The following is a 21,381-nucleotide window of genomic DNA, read 5'->3' on the forward strand; positions in this document are numbered from 1 at the left end:
GAACTGGAAAGTGGGACAGGGGCCGTGGAGGTCGAGCGTTTTATGAAGTCATTCAAACTCTGCAGAAAACGTTGAGGGAACTCCTCTGCTATTTTCAAGGCTTTATGCTGGGCAGCAATGAGAGAGACAGAGCAGGAAAGAGAAAGAGAAAGAGAAAGAGAAAGAGAGTGAGTCAGAAGGGGTATCTGTGTGTGTGTATGTGTGTGTGTGTGTCTGTACATGTTTTTACTGCACGCATGCATGTGAACGAGCATCTGTCTGAGTGTGTTTCTCCATGCGTGCACGGGCAAACGCGCATGCATGTGTTCGACTCAGGCCAGACAATGAAAACCGCAGGGGAGAACAAAGCAGCGCTCTCGGTCACAACTCTGTGGTGACGTGACCTTTGACCTCTACTACAGGGGGAGATGGAGGAAACGGACCGGGCGCTCCACATGTGACGCAGCAACCACAGCCCATGGTGCTGCTGGTGAGGGTTCAAGCCCCATAGTTAGAAGTCATTTACCAGTCATATGAATTACTCTCTTTTCTGATATATACTATGTACTCTGCCATCTTAATTTAATATTCACTTTTAAGAACGTAAAGCACGACAGAGATCTGCTTCTTGTGAATGAGCTCAAACCTACTCCAAAATGATTCATCTTACAAACACTGATATGTATCACACAGGTCTTTGGTTACAAAAGACTTAAAGGAACAGTTCACCCAAAGTGTAAGTTCTGCCATTATATACTATCACCTCCACCTGTTGAAACACAGCCAAGTCTTTGTCCATACAACACACGGGGAGATAAGAAGGGCAACTCTGCAGCAGCTTTCTCCAACACGGCTGAAATCGGTGGGTACAGGTTTTTAGAGTTGCAAAAGGGAAAAACATCTTGTACGTGCACCCAAACCTCGTTCATACAAAACAGGAACATGTGACAGCCCAGCATCTTGGAAAGAAACACACATTTTCAAAATATCAGTCTCGTAAGAGGCTAAATTCTTTCAAGTTATTCGTCATTAACCAACGTGTAGCAAATCAGTGTAAACACGGAAATACAGGAGAATCCATTGTGTGTTTGCAGGTTGCAAGAAAAATGTCGTAATCTGTTGTGGAGCAGTAGTTAATAGTTTAAACATCAGTTTTTTTCACTAATGATGCAACTGATTGGCTTCAGAAGACTTGGATTATATGGCATGAGCTGAATGTAGCAATATTGCTGTCATTTCTTACCCTTTTTGGAACCATAAAAACTCATATCTATTGACTTCAGTCGCTTTGGAGAAAGCTGCCACTGAGTTGCCTTAGTTACCTCCCAATGTGTTGTATCTTTCAAATTCATACTGAATCATGCAGATGTGTGCAGAGTGAAAAAGCTGTCATTGTTTTCATTTTGCGCAGTCACACATACCCACAGAAGTGCATAGAGCTCAAACAACCTTCTCTTTCCTTTCAGTTCTGTGCTATAATCCTCTATTTTAAAGCATGCAGTCAACTATGTCTGTAGTAAAGAACCCATTGTGTGAGTACAGTAGATAAATGAACAAAAGTCAGGCTGTGCAGTTAGTTCTGTAAGCAAAGACACACACAATCATGTACATAAAGATAAGTGCAGTGCCACCCCTATAGCAGTGTCTGCCTCTGCAGCAGTCAAGACAAGGCCAAGAAATCTGGAGACTTTAGTCCAAACAATCCTAGTCTCCCATATCCCTGAACACAATAACACGATAAGCCTGGCTATGTGTGTGTGTGTGTGTGTGTGTGTGTGTGTGTGTGTGTGTATGTGTGTGTCTGCATGCACATGCACGCATATGTGTACATATCAAAGGGCGGGCTACAGACTAAGCTGTTGGATACAGTGCCAGTACGCTGCAGCATGACACACCGTTGTGGAGCTAGTCATAGGGAAGGACGCGGAATGGGATCAGATCATTAATTAAGATGAGGTCATGGAGGAAGTGAGGTGACTCACTGTTAACAGCCTCCACCACCTGTACTGTGTCAGGGCAGTATATTATGTAGCCGTCAGGAGAACTCAACAACAGAACAAGAGACAGAATAACGACAGAATGCAGAACATGTCCAACTGAGAGGAATGGACTCAAAAATCACACAAACACCAATACAAAGGTGCTACTACTGCAGATGGAAATTAACTCTTTAGCTAAATCTTGGTTTCGCTTTGAGTTTAATGTATTGTGTGCATGGTCCTTGATGAAATAAACTTATAAAATATGAACGAATAAATACCTGAAACCTAGTTGCGGCTGCACTGTTCTTGCATTGCTTTCCAGTCGACTGAGGCTATTGTTGTTGAAGTGTTTGCTTTTTTGATATATTTCTACCTGTATGATTGTTGAACTTCAGTGCAAAAAGTGAGTCTACAAAGAAGCCCTTGCTCTTTGATTCTGACACCAAAACCAAAAACTTTTATTGTTGAAGGTTAAGAGGGCTGAAAAAAATCTCTGCTATCAATCTCCACTGTGGCTGCACTGGAAAAAATGGGCCCATGGCTGCAAGGAAATTGCAAATACCTGTTTTGTGTGGATTTTTTCTTTATTGCATTGCCCACAAGCCTCGCTCCAGGTGATGTAATTTTTCAGAATGTCACATAAATCATAAATCATACCACAAATACCATGTCCCATAAATCTTTGTTGCTATTAACACACCTTAAATACATGCTGTATTGAAAAGTAATACTACCACACATGGACTTTCCAATAGATTCAACTCTGCAACCTAATACCATAAGAGTCCACCGTAAATTGTCAACTTTGTACCAGAAAGCATTTCAAATTTCCACGCAAAATGGCAAGAAACAGACCACCCAAATGCAGCATCTCCAACTGAGGGGATTCCTTTTAACCATAGTGTCTAACGAGGAAACAGCTTCCCTTCAAACAAATTCCTAATCCACTACAGATGTCGACAGATCATCACCTACACAGTCAAAGGAAATCTCATAATACTGTTGGAATCAATGCCATTTTCCGTGGCGTCTTGAGAGCCAGATAACAATCAAGGATAATTCTCCATTTAAGGATCGCAAAGGTAGAGAGTGCCGTCTCCAGTGTTAAATCGCCCAGCGGGAGATGTGCTGCAGATTTCCGCTGGTACTGACCCAAATCTCAAATGAAGCAGACACAGTGTTTTATCTACTGCAAGACTTGGCATTTTTCACATGTCACCTCTGTGTGTGTGTGTGTGTGTGTGTGTTCATTTTCCATTTCTGCACACAAAAATGCATCTTGCATCTTACAGAAGACATACAATTTACAAAAGACATGTGGATTTATGCATGCATGTGCGTTTGTGTGTTTCTTGCACATGTCCCAATACAGTGTGCTGCATATTAGTCCCTCTCATCCAGCCCAACTGTAACTCTTTGTGTCAGATCCAGTCTCTCTCAGACAAACTGAACTGCTTCAGGTCTTGAGCCAAATGGGATATTCAAGTTAATCTTTAACCAAACACGGAGCGACACACCTGAAAAAGCTACAAAAAGCACACGTGAGGGCATGATCAGACAGTAGCCAGTTAGAAAACTTATGAGTGATTAAACTGCACACACACACACACACACACACACACACCAAGTTCGTGTTTCGACTAGAAAGCGAGGAGATCAGTACGTGAGAGGTGAAGGTGAACAGGACAACCCTGAGTTTATGTCTCAGACAGTCAGTCAGTGCAGATTAGCTAGGGACAGCTGCAGAGGTTACTTTCCTTTCAAAATAAAATAAAAAAAAAGATTAAATATAATAAAACGAAATAAAAAAAATAAAATAAAAAGTAAAAAAATATTTATTTTTCTTTTTAAATTAAAAATATATTAAGGCAGACCTCCACCAGTATAAATAAATTATTACATTCTTAAGAAACATTAGTAAGCATTTTTGTTTTTATAAATTCATATACTGCATCATATACTGCAGATTGATTTGTTGTCCTTAAACTACTCCACAAATGAAAAGGTGAGTAAGCTGCATTTAGACTGACCTATCCTCCTCTACATCCTTAGACAAAACTCATCACTGAATATGACAGGAGTTTTATGTCAATAAGTTGAGGCACTTTACCCTAAATTGAGGGAAAAGCTGATACCAACCTTGACAGAGTTCATAGTGACATTATTGTTTTAGGAAATTGCATTTTTTTAGGTGGAAATATCTAATCATGGTGTCTCTATTTACATTTGCAAACAATGATAATCGGGATGCCCTTGTGGCTCAGGGGGACAAGGCTGATATGTTTGTTATAGCGTCAGTTGGAGTCCTGTGTCACTTGGCATCTCCTCTCCGTCTCCACTAGAAACTCTAACACAATAGAAATACCACCAAGTAATCTTCTTCAAAGAAAAACTGAGGGGAAAACCAGAGGCAAATAAGTGTTTTGAGCAGTTTCCTGACAATATAAAAGATAGGCAGGGTATCTTGGCAAGTTTTTCAATCATAGGTGTGGTAGGAAATTGGGCCTAATTTGTTTCCTGTTATTGGTGGGATAATCTGCTATTCAGTTCACATGCCATCAGACATTTCCAGCGGAGATTTCCTGTGTGTGTGTGTGTGTGTGTGTGTGTGTGTGTGTATGTGTGTGTGAGCAGATTCAGAACTGAAAGCAAAACCACAACCACATCCATCATGGAGCTGCAGTATGCCGCTGACAATACCCTCGTGGTCATTTCAGAGGAGGACCTACAATCTCGATGCTTTCATTAAGGCATACAACCCTCATAGCCAACTCTGGTACTGGTGTTACCTCAATGAAGTTTTCTCATCACCTCAACGTCAAACCGATTTATCCAGTTTTGATGGCTTCCCTGTGTGGTCTGGAGATCGTTTTAATGTCAGGCCTCCACAGGAAAACTGAGGTGGAATACTACATCAGACCTACATAGGCAAGATGCTTTTCCTGACATTTATCTGGTTTACAAGAAGCAGAAGCAGCTTGGTCTGGGTCTTAACCCTATAAAGCCTGAACTATGAAAGAATTGGCAGAAAATTCCAATTTTTTGAAACTGAACCCTTTATTGAGTCCTATAACAAAATATATATATTAAAAAAAATTCAAAAAATATGTTATTACACAACCTTTCTGGTGTATGATATATGATATGTACTTGAAGTGCCAATGGTATGGTCCAGGGTAAACAGGGGAAGTGTTCAAAGGTATACAACAGTATTTTGGTCAAGTATTGATTGAACTGAAAATGAAAAACGGAATTGAAAAAGTGTATCATTTATGATACAAATGGCTTTATAGGGTTAACCTAAAAAAAGACTCAAAACCCAAACCCCCAACCATCTATACCCAGAACTCAAGACTGGAAAATGTGGACCCCTTTCCATATTGTAGCAGCCTTCTGTCCTCCAAAGCAGACATTGATGGTAAAATACAACACCGCCTCAGATGTGCAGGCCTCCACTCTCAAGACTGAGAAAAAGGGGTTTTGAAAACCCCAAACTTCCAGGCAAGGACAAAACTTTTGGTCTATGAAGCAGTAGTGCTGCCTACCCTACTGCACAGCTCAGAGGCTTGGATCACATATAGCAGGCAGAAAAATATTTGAAATCAGCTGGGGGGATAGATGCACCTCCGATGTACCGGAACAGGCCACCACCGTCACTGCCACCATCACCCAACACCAGCTCAGACTGACTGGCCATGTCATCCATATGCCTGACTCTCACATGCCTAAGCAAGTCCTCATTTTCCCACAGGACGATGCGCCCCAGGCAGTCAAAAGAAATAGTACGGGGATAACATCAAGACACAGCAACCGACTGCACCTGCCAATAATGACCTCCACTGTGCTAGAGACAATAAGTGCACCTCAACAGACTTTCCCATTACAGATCAACATTATTGCAAAACTTGTAGAAAAAGAGATGATTCATTGTAATTCTTTAGTCACATGTTTTGACCTTGAGCAAAGTCCTGTCCATTTCAAATGAACATCAAGTTTTACACTTATTCATGTGCAAGAAATACATGTGTGTGAACTATCATATATTAGTACAACAGCTGTCAAAAGTCAGAGGTCACTGGGTGAGAGACAGAAGAAGAGGAACAAGGACACAGAAGTTTGAGTTTTTACACAAATCAGAAGAAACAATACATTTCTGTTGACGTTTGCTCAATATTATTCTTATTCTAAATGTGACTCTCTAAAGGTGCATGGCCACTGGATGAAAACAGCTACTGACACAATGCAACAGGGAAAAGAAACAGGGAGCGAAAAAGAACAAGAGAAGGAAATCCCTCATGCAGCAGTAATCAGTCCCTCTCGTCACAGGGCTGAAAACAAGGGGTTGATTTATATCAGGGGACATGATTATGAGCGACCCGGCCCCACAGAGGCCCTGAGAGAGGCTCAGATATCAAAGACACACTGATACAGTGCTGGGTGGCGGATGGCGGCCAGAGGTCTTTGGAGAGGCCTTCTGCTCTGTGGATTATCCAAATACACACATACACACTCACTGCTATGCCCTCACCCCCACACACTCCAGTCTGGCCCCCACCTCCCTTGTCTCAGCAGCAGGTGCTGACAAGTGTAAGAGCTGACAAGGAGAAGCTGAAGGAAAAGAGAGGAGGAAATAAAGAATTTCATTGCAAAACGTCCACCATTCTAAGAAATGTGGCACCTACTGACCTGCTCACATCTAGCCAAGACTTTATTTAATATTATGTAGTTGTTAAGCATCATGTTAATAATGTTTTCATCCACTGTGAGACATTAAATTTTGTTTGTTTGTTTGTTTTGTTGGAATGTACCATTTAATATCATCATTAATTACCATCAAATATAGAACTGTCTATAGGTGGGTAAAACCATGGTAAGACTGCACAAATTCAGCCCAATTTTGACACAATTTTCACATTCATTTCAAAGCAATGTGCCCGAATATGATGCAGTATGCCATGTTCTGAGGACTGAGGACTTGTGAATCTGGATGGTCAATGACGTGCCAACATAAAGTCTAGCATGTCGGAATATTTTGGCCTTTTGCTGACAAACGTTACCACTCCTACAGAGTGTGTACCTGAATGTCATACAGTCCATTTCCTCACTTCTGCTTCAGGGATCACCTGCACATGTTGTGCTACATCGTAAAGCAAGGCGTGTGTAGATTGGTGAGGGTCAAATGCAGGGAGTGGCCTCTCTCTCAGCCAAGACATGGCAAAAATGTATGTTACTGTGAAATTCCTGATCTAACATGGTGGCGGTCAAGACAAAAAGAGTGCCATCTGACTGCAGTGTAAAATGTGCAGATGTTAAGATGATAGGTGCAGAAAATACTGACACAAAGAGTCCCATGATTGGAGGTCAAGCTGAAGCACCAGAGAGTTTAGATGTAGATGATGCATGAAGCTCCTCTTTTTTAACATGCTTGCTGTACTGATGCTGCAGTGTTGTCCCACCCCCCAAATCCTGCAGGTCTAATGGAGAAGAGAAGGCTTGGGCATGGAGGAGTCAAAGGACTAATGCCCATTGATACCACCATTGACATACTTTCGCTCAACCATCCCACCTTTAACATTAAACCCCAGTTGACACCCTTGTCTAATAGCACAAGAACAGCTGCATCACACCCTGTATACTGGTAAAGCATAATGGGATGTGGCTACCAGGCCATGAACAAAGCGAAGACCTAGACAGCAGAAAGCTCAGTGGATCTTATTCTCATGTGATGCATTTTAAACTCAGTTTAATCCAAGTAAGTGGGTAGTGAGACAAAACAACCTCTATAATCTCCATAATCTCTTGTAACTGTAAATGATAGTCTATTTCCAATGATGTGTATTGCCCCTCCCCTATACAGGTGTCTTTTATTGCCACACATAAGTGTGCTTGTGAATGGCAACTACTGCTTGAAAATGTCGCGAAAAAGGTTTTATATTGAAACAGAAACTAAAATAAAGTATTAAGCTGAGGTGAAGCGTATGTGGGTGCTCTCCTGTGATGTTTCCCTCCATCTATTGAAAATTAAGTTTTATGTGCATGTTTTCCATCTCCTCATGAAGCCAGTAATGAGACAACACTGCGACAAATCAGTCTACTCTCCCACTCCACCGGTTCTCTCCATTTGGGGTCTGGGCGACTCGTGGATCGTCTTAACCTCTCAGGTTAGGGCTGTTCTCTGCAGCAGGGTGAGAGGCCAGGACCCTGAGCTGATTAAAGCTAGACTAAGCCTACGACGGCCATGGGAACCTGTATCAACAAACTCAAATATGTCTAAATACTGCCACAACTGTACGTTTGACATAAAAGAGCTGGTACAATACATGGGAATGAGACGTTTGTGATTTTAAGTAAAAAGACAGGTAGACTCAAACATATCAGTGTGTCAAATAAGCAGCAAATAAGAGCATTTGGAGTAACATTTATGGCAATTTAAAGAATGAATGTGAGCTCCTCTACTCTCCATTAATCTGGGTCTAAATTTGCTGGAATGTGTGAAACAGTGTCAGAAATCTGCCTCCTATGGCCACAGTGACCCACTGGTGTCAGTCAGAGATCAGGGCCACCCAGATTAACCACAAATCATGACTAGAGGATTACCTCACCCTAAAAAATTTCAACGCTTAACCTCCACTCTGAAAAATGGGTCCAACTGCTTCATAAAGCATTCAGCTACAGACAGCATTATTGATTATGGCTGAATTTTGCTATTTTCATCCTAAAACAGTTTGAAAAACCTTTTAGACTGTGTCTCCTGTTTTTTTTGTTTTTTTGTTTTTTTGTTTTTTTTTTTGTCTGTTTCATTGTTTGATGTCTTTTTTTTCTCTATGTCAGTCTTTATGTCACTTGCCTATGGACTACAGATGAAAAGTAGTTGTTTTTTCTAACTCTGGCATATTTACAAGGGTGTATCTCTCACTAATGTTCATAAATATGCACTGTCCTTATCAAATAAACCAATAAAATAAAATAAAATACATTTATTTATCATCAAGTTCCCATTAACAATCTTTTCTTATGAAGAACAAAACAACGCATCACAGTTTGATTGATGGTCATTGATGAAAAATGATAATATTTCTATAATATGTGTGGTGGGACTAGTATTGTGTCTGTGGTGGCTACCATTGACTTAACAGTTTACAATATAATTGTACTATTACCATGTTTAATGTAGTAATATGGCTACCACCAACATTATTCTCACAGTGGCTTACAGTTTTGTTATAATATTTAATAAGCAGATTTAAATAATAAGTTGGTTTTTGCACAAGGTTGTATCCAATAGTCTATGTCCACTGGACTGATGGGCAAAAATGTAAGTGTTATAACGTTAATAAAGGCAGCAGAATAATGCAATTACTGCATTACTGAATGCATTTGGCTGCACAAAGTTGCAGAGCATTTTGCAGCGGGCACAATCTCTCAAGGTGAAGTTCAGCCACTACGGTGTCCCTGTGGCAGCCTGCAGGACATTTCACACAGACACTACGTGACAACCAACCAGCTATGCTCCTTATTGCAATCACAGCATAGGAGATAAATTATCATAAAAACACCATAAAGTACGATGAAGTCTGTATAAACTTATTACGGACGAAGCTCTTGTAGGAATATTATAGGGATATTATAGAGGTACCATAGGAGATGAGGACATCATAAAGTGCGATAAGGTCACTATTGAGTACTGTAGGTAAACTGTAAGTCTCGATAGGAGTAATATATGGAATATCAGTGATTTTTCGTTTGGCTTTACTTCCACTGACTCAAGGAAATGTTTGCAAAGACGGAAGGGAAAGATGGAGCGGCACTCACCTGCTCGGTAGCGTTCTGCCGTTCCCCTCTGTGTCTCCCGCTCTCTCTCTCTGTCTCTCTGTCTGTCTCTCCGACTCTCTGTCATTCAGTCCCACGCCACCTGTGTGAGTGTGAGCCCGCCTGTTTGAGTGTGAGCGGATCAGGGGAGGTGGAGCCCGCAGCGAGGCCTCCAGTGTCCTCAGCCCGCGGTGTGCTGGGAAACACGGCCGGTCTGCAGCAGGTGGGAGCCGGCCGCGGTGCCGAGCCCCACCCAGCGGCTCTCTGGCCTGGCCCACTGCTTCACCTGAACGACTGTGCACATTTATTATTTTTTTCAGTGAGTTACTTTGATGGTTGAATGCAGAGCTGCTTGTCCACTTAGAGCCGATGGATCAACTCTGATGAGTGTGGGCTTTGACATTGTGATTTCCCCGCAACCTGCAACATATACAAAAATATTATTTTCAGAAAAATACTAATGTGTGTTTTGTTTTGTAGGCTACTTTGAAAGACCTCTCTTAAACTCTGCTTTGGCACATTATGATGATGAATTATTTTGACAGAAATGTCTGAGATTCCAAATATGTGTCCCTTTTTTTACATTTAATATTTACTATTATATCTACAAATATTTTAATGGAATAGCTGTCTTGCTTATCAAATGATGCATTTGCCATTTGAATGATGTCATCATTTTCTTTCACCAGGCAGCAAGACAAAAAGTTTCATTTGGATCTAAGATAGCCAAAATCCCATAACCTGTCTGAGCAGACGTGAATAGTGTAATCCTCCATTTTAAACTCTGTGTAATACACATGTTTACTGCGATCCTTTTTCCTCTCCAGTCCAAAGACACTGACTCACCTGCCTCTTCATGCTTTGTAATAAGGCTTGACATCAATTTGATCATGCGTCTAATTCAGCATGAGCAGTGGGAAGCTGGACACAACACAATCCTTTATTCTCTCTCTCCCTAATGAGCCCTAATGTGGTTGCTCTCCATGTTACAATGAATTACATTCTGTATTTCCTCCTGCCTTGTCAGACAGCGTGCAGCCCTGGTACCATCCCCCCTGTGGCTCCTTGAAGCCCATTGAAGAGAGTCCTCCCACGGGACATATCAGCATCTTTATAAAGAGATGATGACAATCTCCATCGCCAAGCCCATTATGTGGTGCCAGCCAAATCAACAGATACATATCAGATATCCCATCCCATGCAGCCGCCCAGCAAGGGGACAGTCCGCTCTGCAAGGGGTTGACGTGTGTGTGTGTGTGTGTGTGTGTGTGTGTGTGTGTGTGAAAATGTGATTTTCGACTATGTGATGGATGGATTGGATTGTGTGCAGAGTTACACTCTTTCCAGAGACAGGAACGAGAGAACGGAGAGAGGTGCAAGAGAAAGCAGGAGAGAGGAATAGCTGCCTGGTCCACTTAGGTTGTGCAAGGTAAAGCCCAGGAATGGATGGAATTCATAATTATCAGCCATTTTTGTGCAACAGCATTCTTCTGACATGCAAACTAAACAGTTAAAAGCTGCCCACATAGTCTGTAATTGAATGTAGGCTTTTAAAGATGACAGCCTGCTCTATTCCCTCAAACAGAGTATGGCATTTTGCTGCAAATACATAGCAGTTATAGCTCATTTTTATTACCATGCACTCCTTCCCAGGGTGTATTCGCTTACTTGTGAATCTGTAACAAGACAGCTGGGTGCACAAATACCAGGGACAATGAACAACAAAGCAAAAGACAGACAAAAGAGCGAGATATTGCAATGAGAACAAAGAGAGAAAGCTCAGTGGAAAGATGAAGTAGAGAGAGGTACACTGAAACAAGAAGAGACAGAGTGCCAGAGGACAAAGAGAGAACAACAGAGAGAAAGACAGAGATGCACACTCAGAAAAAGATAAAGAGAGAGAGAGAAGCTGAGAGAGAAGTGAGATTGGTGGTTGTGAGGCTATAATTTCTCCAGAGCTCTACTCTTTGGACAGAGAAACATCTGGAGGAGGTGACCTGACTGATTCTTACACACACTTAGAAAGCGAAAATGAACACTTAGGAACCCAAGGTTCCCCTCTTTTTTGCATAGTACACGTGCTTTAGTGTAATTTGGAGTGCGTGTGTGTGTGGCTATTTGTATATACATACTGCAAATTGTATGAATAATAACACAGGATGTGATGTGGAGATGCATACATGGCACAGTTCAGTGGACTTCACACACGTAGGCCCATTTTATATTCTGGTGATAAATAATGCACACACACAAAAAAACACATAACAGTAGGACTGACATAGATATAGCAACCATCCATCCATCCACTGACACTGTCAACAACACATATGTTCCAAATGTTTACACTAATTTACAAGAAAATTGACATACTTTTAGTCCCATAATTGCTCATAATTGCACTTAAGGAATTTCTTGAGGAATCTTGAGGAAGCTCTTGCGTGTATTTTGCATGTTCTCCCCATGTCTGTGTGGGTTTCTGCCGGGAGCTCTGGTTTCCTCCCACAACGCAAAGACATGCAAGATAGGTGAATTGGACATACAAAATTGCCCTAGCTGTGAATGTGCTTGTTTGTCTGTCTGCCCTGTGATGGACCGGCGACCTGTCCAGGAAGTTTCCCCTGTCTTCCACCCACTGAGCGCTGGGATAGGCTCCAGCACCCCCCACGACCCTGACGAGGATAAGAGGCTTGGAGAATGAATGAATGAATGAATGAATGCTTTTGAGGTCTTGTAAACTGCACCCTGCAGGATATGAATTACTGATCTACTTTGAAAAACTGAAGCTCTCACCCAGTGAAGGTATACCAGATACACAGGACACTGTCACACTGTCACAGAAAAAAAAAAATGCAGAAATTGCCATTGAACCCTCTTATGTATCCACACATGATGATCAAGGCCTGCCCCCTAGTGGGCAAACATCATCACGACATGAGCTTGTAAATGTATGGAGTACAGCAGCTGACTAATGGGACAACTAATGAGTCCCTCCACTCAAATCGATTCAGTAACTAATGACTAATGAGTGAGATTATAAATGAGGTCACATCTTTCATGTCTGGAGGGCAGAGTGAATTATTCCAACTGAAATGTACATCCAACATGTGCATCACCTATTTAAAGTCTCAACTGGCATCGACAAAATGGGAACATTAAATGCTTTGGTGTTTGAGCAATGTGATTTATTTTATGAAATAATGCTTTCGTCTCATTACAACCTGAAAATAAATACACTTGACATTATTAAGGAATGTAGCAATACAACACTGAGTATATTTGAGGCCAAAGAGCATAGATTAGATAGCATGGTGGGGTAAACACAGGTGTAGCTCATAACATTAATTAAGGCTCTGTCCAACAACAGAGCCAGGGGCCTGCTATTGTTCATGCCGCCTCACTGGAGAGACTCTGGTACATTTAAATGGAGCCGAACCTTAATTAATGTCATTAGTAGGCCCTGTGTTTACCTGCTATTTCAGGTCATGCACCAAAACTACTTGATCAAGGTTAGGGAAAAGGATTTGATTTTCTGCAGGTGGTTCTCTTCTCTTTTTCTGTTCATCTACTGTGACTAGAGCTGCTCACGCTCTTTTCTGCTTATTCCAAACAAATGGGGAAGCTGGAAGTTACTGTATGCTGATTGTAGAGTTTTCTGAAACAGAGTGAATGGCCTTGGGAGTGTGAGATTATAAATAAAAATGGATGCAGTGTGAGCATGTTGTCACCCACTCAGGAGATTGTGTTTGTGGTTGCAATGATGTTGTCATTTTTTTTTGGAGTTAAGAGCAGCAGCCAGAATGAAGCAAAGGCGAGCACAAACCAAAATAACCTCATGTCATATTCTTGTAATAATAATTTTTCAAAAAACAAACAAAAAAACTCCTTAGGGTGATACATTACAAGAAGTAAAGTACTGAGAGTATATCTTCTTACTGGGAAAAATTATATATTTTTAATGAAAAGTTGGCTGTGGTCTCATGGACTTACATGGAGATGGGCGGCTGTTTGAGATGCTCTGCAGCCGGTCACTAGATGGCGATAAAGGACCTGCCTGCATAGCAACTTTTCTTGAACTTTAAAATTCACCCAAGCTTGGCACCAGCACAGCACACACTCTAGACAGAGATTATATAATAAGCTGCTGATCCCCAAACAAATGTTTTACATGCTCCTGCTCTGATTTTTGTGAGGACATTCAAGATGAATCTGCTGGTGGAAAGTCGGGCCAAGATGCAAGAAGCTGTGCGGAGAACGCCTGGCGCAGCTGAGCCAGACGAAACATGGTCCTGACCCCTGCCAGACGACGCAGGTGACCCCTCTTTCTCTGGCGCTCCTCGTCCATACATACCTGAGAGAGGAAAACACTCAAATAGAATCCACAGTACACACACACACACATACACACATGAATGTACAGTACAGTGAGGGAGGTTGACCTTAGAATAGATGTCCTCTCCATCGTCTTGTTGTGCCAGTGTAGCGGTAGAATGTTCTCTCAGAGCCTCCCACAATGCCACAGCACTGACCTGCTCTGGTAAGACCAACAACATCACTGCCTTTAACTGAAGTTTGATTTCATAGCATAGCTGTAAACCAAATTTGCGCATTGCTTCTATTTGGATTCACACATGCAGCATAGTTATTTCAGACTATATCCACTGCAGATAGTGACTAGACGTGTACCTCCCATGTTTTTGATCACAAGTTTATACCAGGCAGATGCTGCTGCTTCTTCATGATCAGAGAGAGGAGAGAGGAAGTAGTCAGCTGTCTCTTTTCCAAACAACCTGCATATAAACATGCACACATACACGCGCACACACACACACACATGGACATACCATATGTAGGTAATGTACATATATGCACACACTGTGCATATATGTACATTACAAAAAGTCCTACTCATGCCATTTGAATGCATCATGTAGTTCACTTTGAATCAGTTGCTATGGGGCAATTTTCTGAAGTAGAGCGACCTCTGTTCTTCAACTAAACTTCAGGGTCCAGCAGAGAGAAATTACTTGTATGACTCATTCCTCATGTCCATTTCAGGGATCGATTCTACTGTCCAAATTAAGATGAATGCAGCAGAAAAAGCCTCTAAAGGCGAAGCAAGGTGCCCTAATTTGTTTTCCACATCATCGACTTGGTAAAAAGTTATCTCACTGACTGATGAATTTCCTCCTAAAATTGTGCCTTCCACGAACGTTTCATTAAAATCAGAGGACACATAGCTACTGTTCAAAACCCGGCACAGAAACAAGCACACCACTGTGCGTATTGGTGTGTAAGTCACGCCAAGACATCTGCCTCTTTTCACAATTGATTATCCAATTAAATTTAAAAAAAAAAAACCTTGGGATGCATGAGCTGAAATATACAGCATTTTCTTATGTCTGTCTGACAACCATTCAATTCAGTGTTTTATTATATAAAAAAAAAAAAAAGGACTTTTTGTTCCAAGCGTCTGGATATGAGAAACCAATTTGGTGACAGGTGACAAAATAAAAAATATAAATAAACAAAGTATGTAATAGGCATGTAAATAAAATGAAACAAAATAAAATAATATTGCTCATATGGATTTTAATCATAGATGCACCGCTTGAATCATGAGCGCTGATGATGAATCATTCCACTTCTATATTTTACAGTGAATTTGTGCTATTAGTGACTATTCTGCGTTTTGATGTTTATGTATTGCTTGACAGGCAGGTGATCAGACAAAGTATAGAGTATAAAACCTGTATAGTTGCTGTCGGTAGTCTTGTCCAGCTTCGGTCTCAGTCTTGCTGGCAGGTTCATGCAGTTCAGAGCCTATTAACCCCACTTTAGATGAATCGTTCACTGATGAGTCAAATTTGTTTGAGCTGGGATCGGGCACTTCTGATTCAGATGAGCTGGGTTCAAATTTGGGAGGTTCAGGCAGGTCAGGGTTAAGTGTGTCTGCTTCACACGAGCCATTCCTTCTCTCCAGGACTCCCGCTGCACTGCTCATATCCTCCTGAGAAAGGCTGATCTCTGTGGAGACAGGGTCTGGTATGAACGCCAGGCAAATACATGATGCAGTGACGTTAACACATAGGTGTTCACACATGGCAGCAAGAAGTATCTGAGGAAGCCTTTTGTTGCTGTTACAAATTTTACTGGAGGCAAAAGATCCAACACTAATGAGCCAGCCAGCTTTCTCACTGCCATGAAGGAGATTTAATACATTTACATTAACATTTCATTTTCACTCTTAAATTAAAAGTCCTAATTTTCCTAGATTTCCCTCCAGTGGCTGGAGGGAAATTTGAGCAAATGGCCTGAAAAGTCCCAGCTGGAGCTGATGCCGCTCTCTTCTCTGTTCAGGATTAAATATTTAATACTTTATTGCCACACCTGCTCAGTTGTTAGGAATCTGCTTTGATGAGCTCAAGACAAAACAGTGATTGGAAACTTAAGATAAGATAAGATATTACTTTATTAGTCCCACAGTTGGGAAATTTCCAGCATTACAGCAGCAAAGTGCAAAAAATATGAAGCATAATAAATAAATGCAACAAGCAACAAGCAATATAAACACTATAAACAAGGAATATAGTACAATTTAAACAACGATTAACCATGGTTTAGTATAACAACAAAACTATGGTTGTTGTTGTTGTTTTTTGGCAGAAAGTAAAATTTGTTTAGCCAATGTTTTTCTTCAGCATTACCAGTTATTCATAGTTACCATAAAATGCCTTAAAAATACAGTAGCACTATGGTAAGGACAGGTACCATGAAGTACAACAGTTAAATCATGATAACATCACAGTTGAGAGTAAAGTGATCGTAGTTGCCATAAAGCACATTAATAAAACTGTGGTTACTACCTAAAAAACACAGGAATCTGTGGTGAATTTCCTAAGAACAAGGACATCAAACACAACTTCCACACAACACAGGCCTACAGCAGGATAGTGCAGTAAGGCAGCCCAGTTTCATGATTTAGACTTATAAGACCGATGAATGTATTATTTTACGTGAAAAAATTGTATAGATTAAGATAGTAAGACATTTATGGCCCATGCAAATGACCTCATGACCCAATTCCCTCTCTGAATTTTGTTAAATCTAAAATGTGTGATATTTGGTCGGCTTACCTGTCAGCAGGGTGAGTCTTCCACTATTGCCGTGGTGTTGGTGACCTTGGTCTGTCTGAGCCTCCAGTTGGTTTCCACACTGTGTTAGACAGGAGCTCGGGTGTCATTCAGACATCTCAGCACAGCCAAATCCCTCCAGGAGGGAAGGCTGGCTGCTCTCCCCACACAGAGGTGGTGGTTGCCTGGTTACTCCCGGCAGCCAAACCCCCCCTGTCAGTGCAGAGGACAAAAAGCTGCTCCAATCACTCTCCTTGCTCACCTTCTGGATGACAACAATATGTGTGTGTATGCGTGTGTGTATGCGTGTGTGTTTGCATACCAGTTAGCGCTAATGCTGTGAAGATGTAAATCTGTTTGCACAGTCATGTTGTGGGGACTCGCCTCCTTTGTGGACAAAAGCAAGTAATTTTAGGGTGAAGACTTGATTTAAAAGTGACTGTGTGTGTGTGTGTGTGTGTGTGTGTCTGTGTGTCTGTGTGTGTGTGTGTGTGTGTGTGTGTGTGTGTGTGTGTGTGTGTGTGTGTGTGTGATTTTCAATCATTTACTCATCAACCTGAGTACTAACACTGTTAATTCCTAACTAAATGCTAGTCAAAGGGTAACAAAGACTTAGAAATTAGAAAGAGAGAGAAAGAAAGAAAGAAAGAAAGAAAGAAAGAAAATGCTTGTAAACAGGAATTATTTATATGCAGACCTGATTAAGTCAATGATTTCCACAGTGTATTCATCTTTTTTCCCATAGCCTATAGAACAAGGCCCAATGAATTATCATGCTATTTGATCTGGGGTTTTTTTTTGAACTTGCATTGTTTATTTTTCACATTTTTGATATGGTTTAATTGATGGTTTTGCTTTCACTGGAAAGAAAAATTTTCAGTTTTGGTTGGACAATACATCTGCAGCCATTCTGACATGAAATAGTATACACAGGAGTTACTAATGATATTAGTTAAGGTCCAGATCCATGTAGGGCTCTGATGGTGTTCATGCAGACTGACTCTGGTGCATTTAAACCTTAACATCGCTGGTAACACTATTTAACTGCTATTTCATTTCAAAATGTCTCTATTATTTAGTTAAATCTTCTGCAAGAATTTCTCTATAGGGTCCATAACCCTATAATGCTGGTCAGCAGAATATACAAAGGTCTACTTTTTGGATTCGTTGTTTAAAAAATGATTGAATATGGGCTAAAGTGTAGTATCACATTTTGAAATTGTCATCAGGTGTTATAGGTCTTAGTTAAATTGTGAATAATGTTTGTACGGTTTACTCTTGAACAGACAGCACCGTATACACATCTTTCCACCTCTGGTACAGTGTCTCGCAAGGGATCCATGAGCCGTGCAAATCTGTGAACTCTGCATGGGTAAATAAATGCCATTCACTTTTTTCTGTGCAGTTCATTTTATTCCAAAGGCAATGAACTGGATATTCAGTCTTGTGTATATCTGATGCTTATCTGGTTTGGGATTATCCATGTCAGCCGGTTGTTAATGTTTTTTTTCCTATGAAGTCCAGCAACAGAGATAAAAAGAAAAAGGCAAAAATGGATGGACCACAAAAGGCCATTAGTAGCCTAGCTGGTTACATGCAACAAAACAAAAAAATCTCATGAAAACATTTTGAATGATTTTATTAATGTCTCAAACCACAAAGGACAGCAGAAAGTTGATGTAATGGCTTCATTCAAGTATGCGGGACATGAGCAACTGGTGAGAAGGACCGTTTAAGATGACATGAACTAAACCATGCTACAAGTAATACATTTCACAGACTGTGCATGTGGACCTTTATGGTGTAAACACTGGTATCTGGCATTTAAAGCTTCTTATATGCATTGTTGAAATAGCAGATATGAAACTTCCTAATTCATTGTCATTTACCATTTCTGTTTTATATATATTGTAATGCAGAGCTTGCCTAAAATCCCAAAGTAAATAAATCAATAGTAACAATACAATCATTCAGTGTTTCAGTTCTGTGAATTCTATTCTATGCCTCTGAAATAGCATTTAGACCATCCCGGGACACTGAAACTCTCTTTTTCGTTTTGGTGGATTAATAGTTACTTAATTAAAATGATTAGGATGAATCATGCTAATACTGTAGTGTTGAACTTAAGTGTGATTCCAGTCAGATATACCTTCAGCATGACTGCTAATAATAAATGTTTCATGCTGTCAAATGAGTGATAGGTGAGATTTAAAATCTAAACAAACTCTCCGGTGAAAGTGAGGGCTGGCTGGCTCGGCTGTGCAGCCAAGTCACCAGAATAAAGTGCTGCCATTTTATATTTCTGCAAACCACAAATACGCTGAGATGTAAACCAATACGTTGCATATCAACATTTAGACTTACAGGCGATGTGGAGTCTGCGACAGTGTGATGGTTAATTGGAAGCAGGGGTCATTTAAAAAGTCTCACCCCCCGGTTGAGGGACTTGTCTTTGTTTAGCCTCGCTGGGTGTATTTGGGCGGTCTCAGAGGACATTTGCTGGTAGAAACACTTTGTTAGTCCTTTCAATGCAACCGATTTCAAATGGTGCTAGAAAACTCCAAATCCACTCTGAACACCAGAGGAAATCAGTGACACTGCGAGGGAACAATGTTCACAGCAACGCAGAGGGATGGGGGTCGTCGTCCAGTGTTGCTCACCTAGGGGTGGGACAGAGGTCGTGGCAACATCAACATCAACAACATGGAGGCAACATGATTTTTCTTTTCTTTTTCTTTTTTTTTTTTTTAAATCTCCCCTGAGGTTTGATGGAGAGATTTCAACTCACATCCTTGGTGTAATCTGTAATTCTCTCTGTCGTCTCTGTCCATTGCAGGGTTGAGGTTATGCGACAGGGTCATGTGAGCCCAGAGTGAGAACAAGGCTTTCTCATACTCCAGTTATTGTTTCCCTCCAAAAGGGCAGAGGGTGATTTAAGGGGTCTTCAGGGGCCTTGTGTACCCCTGCAGCAGGATATTCCTCACCCAGAAACACACACAATCACAATCACACACTCACACACACACTGACACACCCTGTTCAGAGGGGTCCAGGGACGCCATACGATGTCATGACCACTTAGCTACGGCTGACTGCAGCTCCAAGCGGTACACCCAGAGTTTTGACATGGCAGCAGTTTTGATGCATTCTATATGACAGAAATAAGCAACAAACAGACAATGCATGTCAAGTCATCTGCTTGGCTGAAACAAATGAAGGCTTGAGAGGGATTTAAGCAGTAAAGTTTTCAGCTGAGTCATGTCTTCAAATCCCATCTGAACAGTCATAGTTAAAGACATCAGAGGCCTCATGCTGCAAGCAGAATGTTTCAGCTGGAAAAGGACATCATAGTTAGTCAGGCTTTAGCGTCCCCTCCTGAGTTTCAAATCCAGCATAACTATTAATATCTGTCTAATGCTGTTTATAACTCAATTGAATTAATGAAGGTGGCTGACAAGGTTAACACACCTGCTCAGGAAATGATAAATGCACTGCACTGGGCCAGTGTGGGTCTGACTCATGATTTCTTCTGGTCTCTTTGCAGGTCTGCACTGCCTTTTTTAAAAAAAATTGTTGGAGGACTGTGGGGTGTCATTTGAAAAAAGAAAAGAAAAGAAAAGAAAAGAAACGTATGAAGGAAAAAAAAACATTAAAAAATGAATTAGTAGTTTGGTCTGGCAAGCCCATAATCATAACATGCTTGTGGGTAGAAATTGAAAAGTATTGAAAAGTGCTGACAGGCCATTTGTGCTAAGCTTTTACATCTCTATGAAAACAGTAGTACAAACTTTTTTCAGCAATCTTAAAGTTATGTACTTGACAGTGCAGACACCTGATGCAAAAAAATACATCAGAAAAGAAAAAAGAAATTAAAAAATGGTTCAGAGTGACCTTTTAGTGTTGTTTACCTGTTGTGTTGTCAGATGAAAGGACATCAGCCTGCATCAGTTGCACAAATTAAGTATCAAAAGCAGTTATGACAGCTACAGGAAGTGTATTTGAACTTCCACCACTTACTTCCACTAATTCACAGCCAATCATTGTGAACAGTAATATTTTGAAACACACACATTTTAAAGAGGGCTGCATGTGACAATTTCCCCCCATACAGTCAGCTCATATTTTCAATTTAATTATTAAGTAGTCAAGGGCATTTTCTGATGCCTACATGAACATCTTTCAAAAGGTGGTGTTTGATTTATTGGCCCATAGCAATTTTGCAAGACAAGGCAGGGACTCAAAGGTGAGTCACAAGAAGGTTGAAACAGGCATCCACACCCTGCTGGAGGAAGATTTGTAGAGTGACACTCCAGAAACACCTTGACTGTGAAAATACTGGCATGTCAGTTATCGGCTTTGAAAAGATTTTTTTTTTTTAAATACCTGGTTTTCAGTGAGTGTGAATTTGCTCATGTGTTGTGAAGTATGTCACCTGAAAGTTTGATTACAAATGGCTGTGAAAGGCTTCAAATTGCTGAGAG

At 40.9% G+C, this 21,381-nt stretch overlaps 1 protein-coding gene across 1 annotated transcript in view; it reads right to left on the reverse strand.

The window, feature by feature from the left end:
* Positions 1 to 9,858, reverse strand: part of lamb2l (laminin, beta 2-like) — a 53,863-nt gene extending 44,005 nt beyond the window's left edge. The window contains exon 1 of the mRNA XM_030055939.1: positions 9,774 to 9,858. The gene's annotated coding sequence lies outside the window, so the exon portion shown is untranslated. The remainder of the gene's footprint in view (positions 1 to 9,773) is intronic.
* Positions 9,859 to 21,381: the final 11,523 nt, after the last annotated feature.

Source organism: Myripristis murdjan, chromosome 7, assembly GCF_902150065.1.
Source record: "Myripristis murdjan chromosome 7, fMyrMur1.1, whole genome shotgun sequence".
Taxonomy (NCBI): domain Eukaryota; kingdom Metazoa; phylum Chordata; class Actinopteri; order Holocentriformes; family Holocentridae; genus Myripristis; species Myripristis murdjan.